Below are 7,907 nucleotides of genomic sequence, written 5' to 3'. Positions count from 1 at the left end.
GGCTTCCTAAAGGTCGTTCCTAAACCTTTTTTTTGTTCTTTCCTTTCTGCTCTGGGTTCAAATGTTGGCCCAACATGTTGAGAAGTTCTGTTAATTCTGAAGAAACTTTAAGTCTCTTCTCTTTTTTTTTCCAACTAATGCTACATCTTTCATTCATTGTGTGAAAATTTGAAGGTGTTTATTTATGAAGGGGTTCCTTGAAGTTGGTATCACATTTGTTTGCCTTCTACTGTACAGGCAGGCCTGCAGATTCTGACATATTTATAAGATTTTTCTTTTTTTCTTTTATTGAGGTCCAAATATTTTGGTTTAGAATAGCAGTCTTTGTTTTGATGCTTGTTTTAGTCTTTGTGACCTTTGCTTGTTGTTTCTAGAGAATCTGCCTTCCCCTTGTTCCAGGAACAATGACTCTATTTAAGTGCCACTTAGAGAGTGGTCCCCAGGAGCTGGACTGTGAAGATGATGTTGAACAGGCTCACAGATGCCGTTTAACAAGCGGAGTCCAACACAGCACAAAAAGCTTTCAGCCTTCATGTCAGCCTGTTATTTGCACTTTGTTTTTCCTTATTTTGCTTTTCATCCTGTTTTCCTGTCAAATCTTTTCTCCCGTGAAGTGAATATGGTCGCTAAATAAAGCCGCCATACGACTGTGAAACATCTGTAAGATTATTGCTGTGTCCTAACAGCTGCTCAGTGCCGTTATGTTTAGCTTCAAATGACCAAACAGAATCCAAACTCCAGATCTAATGCTGGCAGCTCAAGGAAAAAGGCTAAAAGCATCAGGTTGAGCTTAGTGAAGCATTATGTCTTTAATGTGAAGGAAAATATGGCGGAGTGTTCTCTACTGAGGCTTTGTCTAATACAGGGGTCGGCAACCCTGGAGCCGCAAAAAAAAAAAGTTTTCTATAAGCCTTGTATGGCGACACAGGCTTTAAAGCCTGGTTTATGCTCAGAAACCAGGTCGTCTGTCACCCCCCACCCCCTTCCCCAGACAATTGTAGGGGACCGCAGTGCAGAGCGGATGGAGAACTGACCAATCAGAGGCCTCCTGTCTGCTGCAATATGCGTATTTCCTGTTTGGTGCCTGCTACACCTCAGACGCTATCCCAGATACCGTGCAGAACGCTAGTTTGTAGCTCTTTGTGACGGTGTGTTGGTTTGCGCCCGAAACACGCAGCGCCACAGCCAGTCTTTGGGGATCACTCACGGGTGAGCTGTGTGTCGTCCGCCGTCGGATGAGGGTCTGTAGACGGTGAACACGCTCGTCAAACCGACACACGGACGCCCACAATCCCAGCTAGTTCGTTGTGTTGTGGCGTGGAAAAACATAGCGCAGACCACGCTTTAAAATTGGGCATAAATGAAAAATATGTGCGTCATACTTGCGACACGCTAACTGCGACGCACTGCTGCGGGAGGATAACCAGCCCTTTAGCTTATTAGCCAACTATTAAAAGGATTACGTGGGTTTAAATATATAATAAACATTGATGACTAAATGTTTATCCTGGAGCAGATGTTACATCCTGCGAATCTGCTGATGTTTGCTGCTTTAAGTTTAAACTCCATTACAATATTAATTTATTTGGATTGTTTGCATTGATGAAATCATAGAAAGTTATATTCATTTTTATTTAGAGGATTTTGGGGGGGAAAAATGGCAGAAAGTTCCAATCCCTGCATCAGAGCGCTACCTGTTGGATCTATGGACGGTTTTCCATCTTAGCAACCAAACGAGCAGCAGTAGTGGAGTATAGAGATGCAATCCACTTGTTAAATCTATCTTTGCTCTCCTCTAAATTATCCAGAAGTTCTGGAATCGCACTTTTTCTCCCCCTCCCAGCTTGGTGGTGGGCTGCAGATTTAGTCTTCCCTGGAAATGCCTTTCCTAATGACTCTTTTATTATTTGACAACATTCAAAGCAAACATGCAGGCAATCCTTCCTCATTGGTAATAAAAGCAAATGATTCGCTGCCTTCTGCTCTGAATCCTCTGTTCTCATCAGCCATCTTCCTTTTTTCCCCTTTGGGATCCGTGGTCTGAGACACACCTGTAGCTTTGTCTACATCAGCCACCTGCCTGGCGCCGCGCCACGCCGCGCTGAAACCTTTCATTGTAAAGAGCGTTTGGAGCTGCGCACCTCCACAACAGACATGCACCTGTGTATATATACGTTTCATGAAGGACTGCAAAGCTTTGCCATCTGATGAAAAAAAACACCCTTCTGACTGAACATGAGGATTAGATTTATTGCTGCAGGATGGGAGTCATTTTCTACTAGCCTTTGGTTAAGCTTTGTCTCACACCAATAATATTCTCTGTGAAAACGTCTGGAAGCCGAAGGAAGGACCGACCATGGCGGCTGGTCAGTTTCTGTCTAATCCAAGATGTCAGATCATCTTTACGATTATTTTAAATGAATTTCCTCCTGAGAATTAATTACAACACAATCACACAAAAAACAGTCCGATTCTGATATTCCTAATTTAGAGGAACAGATTTCAGAGTCTGCTTATTTCTGTCAACATAAAATCGGAGTAGAAGCTTCTTCCTCCTAAATGCTGCCCGGCTTTTAGTGGATTTAATTTCTGCTTTTGTCACATCCAGCTTTTATTAGAAAAGCAGGTCAGGGTGCCTTTAAGCTGCTGCAAGTCATTCAGCACGTCCTCCAGACTTCCTCAGAGCATAAATTACAGGATTGAAGCTGGAGAACACAGTCTGCCATTGTCTGAGTTAAGGATAACTTCCATCCTTAAAGAGGATCCTAACATGATGATATGGACTTTAAAGGAGAAGTCCGCTCAGAATTCAAACCTCTGAAAGTACTTTAAACATGAAAGTAGGACCTCCTCTTCAATAAATGATTAGTTTTTTTTAATTCAGAGTATTTTTTTAAATGTTCTTTACTGGAGGCATCCATGTTTGTCAAAGAACACTACTGCCACCTACTGGTTTGTGACGTCACAGTGCGGTATCGGCTGTTGATCAAGTCCCAGTGCTGTATCTGGTGTTTGTCGTAGCAGGTGAGAATGGCGCTACGCTTACCGCACCGTGACGTCACTGCTGGAACATGGCAAGAGAGAGGTGTTACTATATTCGGGCAAAAATGGCCGCTCCCAGACTCGATGATAATGAGGAAAATTGTTTTTTTTATTTTAATTTTTTTACTGATTAATGCTAAATTCATTAAATCACTGCAAACATATTAGTTTTAGGTATAAATAATGATCCAATGATTATTCCTTGATGACCAGACTTTCATCACTTTGCTGTCATGCGAGTTTAGACTTTGATACGAGAGGAATCCCAGCTTCACGAAACTCCAGCCTGAACCTCTAAAAAGTTTTTTTCTTTTACACTTTGAGCAACTAATTTCTGATCCGTTGAACTGAACAGTCATCTCCCAGAGGTGCCACGATGTTTCTCATTCTCTACACTTAAAAAAAATACATCTTTTCTGCGGATCTAAGGGATTTATCATCAAGTTCAGCTCTGTCACTGGGAGACCCACTCTATTCCACCCACATTCTGGCCATGCCTTAAACTTTATCCATATCCATCACCTTGCACCTTTATTTTTAAGTGCGACCTTTACAGCATTTTTTTTTTTTTTTTACCTGTAAATAATTGTAAAAAGAATTTACTGTCCGTTTGCTAGGAGGCATGGAGAATTTAAATGTAACACTTTTCTTGATGCTCAAAAATATGGAGAAAACACTTTGAGATATTAATGCAAAAATATTTAAAGCTGTAAATATACTGAGAAGGCTTTATGTATTGGTTGTGAATATGAAAAACTGATATATTAAAGAAGTGCATGAAAAGTAAAACTTGTACAATGTCTTTTTTTTTGTACTCTTAGTCAAACTGTTTACGAATGGAATAAACTGTTCCTTTAAAGTCATAGGGAAGTTTTTTTTAAATATCAAATTATTCTGTATGTAAATGTACTCTTTATTAGACCATGTTATCCAAAAAGTTAGAAAATTCCTATTTGAAAAAAATCCTGTCTTAAGATCTGTGGGGTTTTTTCATTATCTTCTACAGGCCAGTTAGTTCTACATCAGCCTGAACACCTAAATTCAGCCAATCATATATCAACGGTCATCTGTCAATCAAATTTTTTCTTTCATAGCATCTTGGTTCATCTGTCGCAGCTAATATATGCAACGGTTGAAATCAGAATCCTTTCCTTTCCCATTGTGTTCCGTCCCAGTGTTCACAGGGATGGACGTCTGTGTCTTCAGCAGGCGTAGAACTAACAGAACTGGCAGCGTTGCGAGGCAAGGGCTCAAACATGTACGGCTGGAAGCCTTCTACACCAAACCAAGCTTCTGCCGCCCTGGCGTCCTCTTCCACAACATCTTCGTCCCCGCTTTCCTCCTCTAAATAAAAAATGGATGACGGAGGAGACTCATCCACGACCTCCGACACTAAACTCTCCTCCTCTTGCATGTTTCCTCTGTCCATAGCGTTCCTTGACAGTGTCGTTTCTAAGGCACCAATTTAGTGCTACTTGTCCCAATCAGTGGTATCAAAAGTTCACACATTTGTTACTTAAGTAGAAGTATAGATACTGCAGTTTAAAAACACTCTGGTAAAAGTTGAAGTATCAACTTGACCTCTTTACTCAAGTAAATATGAAAAGTATGTGCTCCAAAAACTACCTAAAGTATAAAGTAAACTTTAAAAAAAACAGCAAGACGCCACTATATGAAATGAAAGCTCAATTGTACGACTCTTGCTAAAAATGCTCCCTCACCTCCTTTTGAATGATTGTTGTAGATATAGTTTAATTTAAACACCTGGTTTCATGAGAAAAGTCAACATTGGTTATAAATCTAGATTAACTTTCCCTGGACCCAGGGAATTGTATTGGATATGGATCCAAATGATGACCAACACAGCAAGGGGAAATTTGGTATGATATTAAGGAATTGTGAAAGTGGAAGGAAGGAGTGGAAATACTGTCAGACTGACAATTTTTTCTGATAGTTGAATAAAAAAAAGGCAAAAAGTGGGCCGGTTAGCTCAGCCTGGGCAGAGCGTGGTGCTAATAACGCCAAGGTCATGGGTTCAAGCCCCATACTGGCCATTTGTTCACAAGATTCTTGGATTGCACAAGAACAGATTCAAAGAACACCTTCCTGGTCATGTAGGTGTTTGGCAAACAGAGATTAATGTACACTGGGACAATGTCATGCACTGTTGAAAGTGCATAATTGCCATTGCTTTAAAAGAGAGAGCAATCCATAGCCATCTTAACTCCCTCTTACAAAAATGTACCCAATCCAAAACGGTGAACCATAGTTTCCCTATATTTTAATTAGCTGCATTGAAAAACAGATTACGTTTTAAATAGGAAATATATCATCTTGAGAAAAAGCTCTATATAAAAGGACAAGAAATGATTTGATAAGATTGAAATTGTAGGGATCTCACTGTGAGAAGATAAAGACGAACTCCTTAGCCAATGAACACATCGTTGCTGCCTCTACCTAGCCCTACAATGTGATGACACCCAATCTGGGTAATGTTTTAAACCATGTCCTCCTTAAATTTGGTTTCCAGTTGGCCACACCTAACTCTGTCATCAAGACTAGAGATCTACTTACATACCCCACCAAAACCTGTGCAATGCCCTCCTCTCACAATCTTTCAGAGAAGTTCATTGTACTGTGGAATATGAATGGACAGTGATGACACCTTGCCTTGATATGAAGCAATTACACAAGGTGTGAAAGCATCAATGATTACTGGTGTCTTTGAAAAGGGCAAAAGTAGTCCCAAACACAGCTCCTTTTGAATGATTGTTGTAGATATAGTTTAATTTAAACACCTGGTTTCATGAGAAAAGTCAACATTGGTTATAAATCTAGATTAACTTTCCCTGGACCCAGGGAATTGTATTGGATATGGATCCAAATGATGACCAACACAGCAAGGGGAAATTTGGTATGATATTAAGGAATTGTGAAAGTGGAAGGAAGGAGTGGAAATACTGTCAGACTGACAATTTTTTCTGATAGTTGAATAAAAAAAAGGCAAAAAGTGGGCCGGTTAGCTCAGCCTGGGCAGAGCGTGGTGCTAATAACGCCAAGGTCATGGGTTCAAGCCCCATACTGGCCATTTGTTCACAAGATTCTTGGATTGCACAAGAACAGATTCAAAGAACACCTTCCTGGTCATGTAGGTGTTTGGCAAACAGAGATTAATGTACACTGGGACAATGTCATGCACTGTTGAAAGTGCATAATTGCCATTGCTTTAAAAGAGAGAGCAATCCATAGCCATCTTAACTCCCTCTTACAAAAATGTACCCAATCCAAAACGGTGAACCATAGTTTCCCTATATTTTAATTAGCTGCATTGAAAAACAGATTACGTTTTAAATAGGAAATATATCATCTTGAGAAAAAGCTCTATATAAAAGGACAAGAAATGATTTGATAAGATTGAAATTGTAGGGATCTCCAACTGTGAGAAGATAAAGACGAACTCCTTAGCCAATGAACACATCGTTGCTGCCTCTACCTAGCCCTACAATGTGATGACACCCAATCTGGGTAATGTTTTAAACCATGTCCTCCTTAAATTTGGTTTCCAGTTGGCCACACCTAACTCTGTCATCAAGACTAGAGATCTACTTACATACCCCACCAAAACCTGTGCAATGCCCTCCTCTCACAATCTTTCAGAGAAGTTCATTGTGCTGTGGAATATGAATGGACAGTGATGACACCTTGCCTTGATATGAAGCAATTACACAAGGTGTGAAAGCATCAATGATTACTGGTGTCTTTGAAAAGGGCAAAAGTAGTCCCAAACACAGCTCCTTTTGAATGATTGTTGTAGATATAGTTTAATTTAAACACCTGGTTTCATGAGAAAAGTCAACATTGGTTATAAATCTAGATTAACTTTCCCTGGACCCAGGGAATTGTATTGGATATGGATCCAAATGATGACCAACACAGCAAGGGGAAATTTGGTATGATATTAAGGAATTGTGAAAGTGGAAGGAAGGAGTGGAAATACTGTCAGACTGACAATTTTTTCTGATAGTTGAATAAAAAAAAGGCAAAAAGTGGGCCGGTTAGCTCAGCCTGGGCAGAGCGTGGTGCTAATAACGCCAAGGTCATGGGTTCAAGCCCCATACTGGCCATTTGTTCACAAGATTCTTGGATTGCACAAGAACAGATTCAAAGAACACCTTCCTGGTCATGTAGGTGTTTGGCAAACAGAGATTAATGTACACTGGGACAATGTCATGCACTGTTGAAAGTGCATAATTGCCATTGCTTTAAAAGAGAGAGCAATCCATAGCCATCTTAACTCCCTCTTACAAAAATGTACCCAATCCAAAAAGGTGCAGTAGTCTTTGGACCAGAGTCTTTGCAAAAGAAGCTGATTAGTCAGTCACTTCATTTGGATGGGATTAAACTGATTTCAGATAATAAAGTAAAAAATCTTGGTGTTGTTTTTGATCAGGACCTGTCATTTAAATCCCATATCAAAGAGGTTTCTAGAATTTCCTTCTTTCATCTGAGGAATATTGCAAAAATGAGAAATCTCCTGTCCAGGGGTGATGCTGAGAAACTAGTCCATGCATTTGTTACTTCAAGGCTGGACTATTGTAATTCTTTACTATCAGGAAGTCCACAAACTGTAGTTAAAAGCCTTCAGCTGATCCAAAATGCTGCAGCCAGAGTTCTGATGAAAATGAAAAAGAGAGATCATATCTCTCCTATCCTGGCTTCTCTTCATTGGCTTCCTGTTAAATCCAGAATAGAATTTAAAATCCTCCTTCTCACATATAAAGCCTTAAATGGCCAAGCTCCATCTGATATCAGAGATCTGATTGTTCCTTATGTTCCTAACAGAGCACTTCGCTCTCAATCTTTCA

At 40.0% G+C, this 7,907-nt stretch overlaps 3 non-coding genes across 3 annotated transcripts; all 3 read left to right on the top strand.

Moving 5' to 3' along the window:
- Positions 1-5,021: 5,021 nt before the first annotated feature.
- trnai-aau lies at positions 5,022-5,096 on the top strand. The gene has a single exon. It is a non-coding gene; the product is annotated as a tRNA-Ile (tRNA).
- A 959-nt stretch (positions 5,097-6,055) lies between these two features.
- trnai-aau lies at positions 6,056-6,130 on the top strand. The gene has a single exon. It is a non-coding gene; the product is annotated as a tRNA-Ile (tRNA).
- Positions 6,131-7,091: 961 nt separating this feature from the next.
- Positions 7,092-7,166, top strand: trnai-aau. Its single transcript has one exon. It is a non-coding gene; the product is annotated as a tRNA-Ile (tRNA).
- The last annotated feature ends 741 nt before the right edge of the window (positions 7,167-7,907 follow it).

This window comes from Cyprinodon tularosa, unplaced genomic scaffold, assembly GCF_016077235.1.
Source record: "Cyprinodon tularosa strain WSP-4 unplaced genomic scaffold, ASM1607723v1 ctg1980, whole genome shotgun sequence".
Classification (NCBI taxonomy): Eukaryota; Metazoa; Chordata; class Actinopteri; order Cyprinodontiformes; family Cyprinodontidae; genus Cyprinodon; species Cyprinodon tularosa.
The sequence above is the reverse complement of the archived record's forward strand: the minus strand, read 5'-3'. Positions and strand labels throughout refer to the sequence as shown.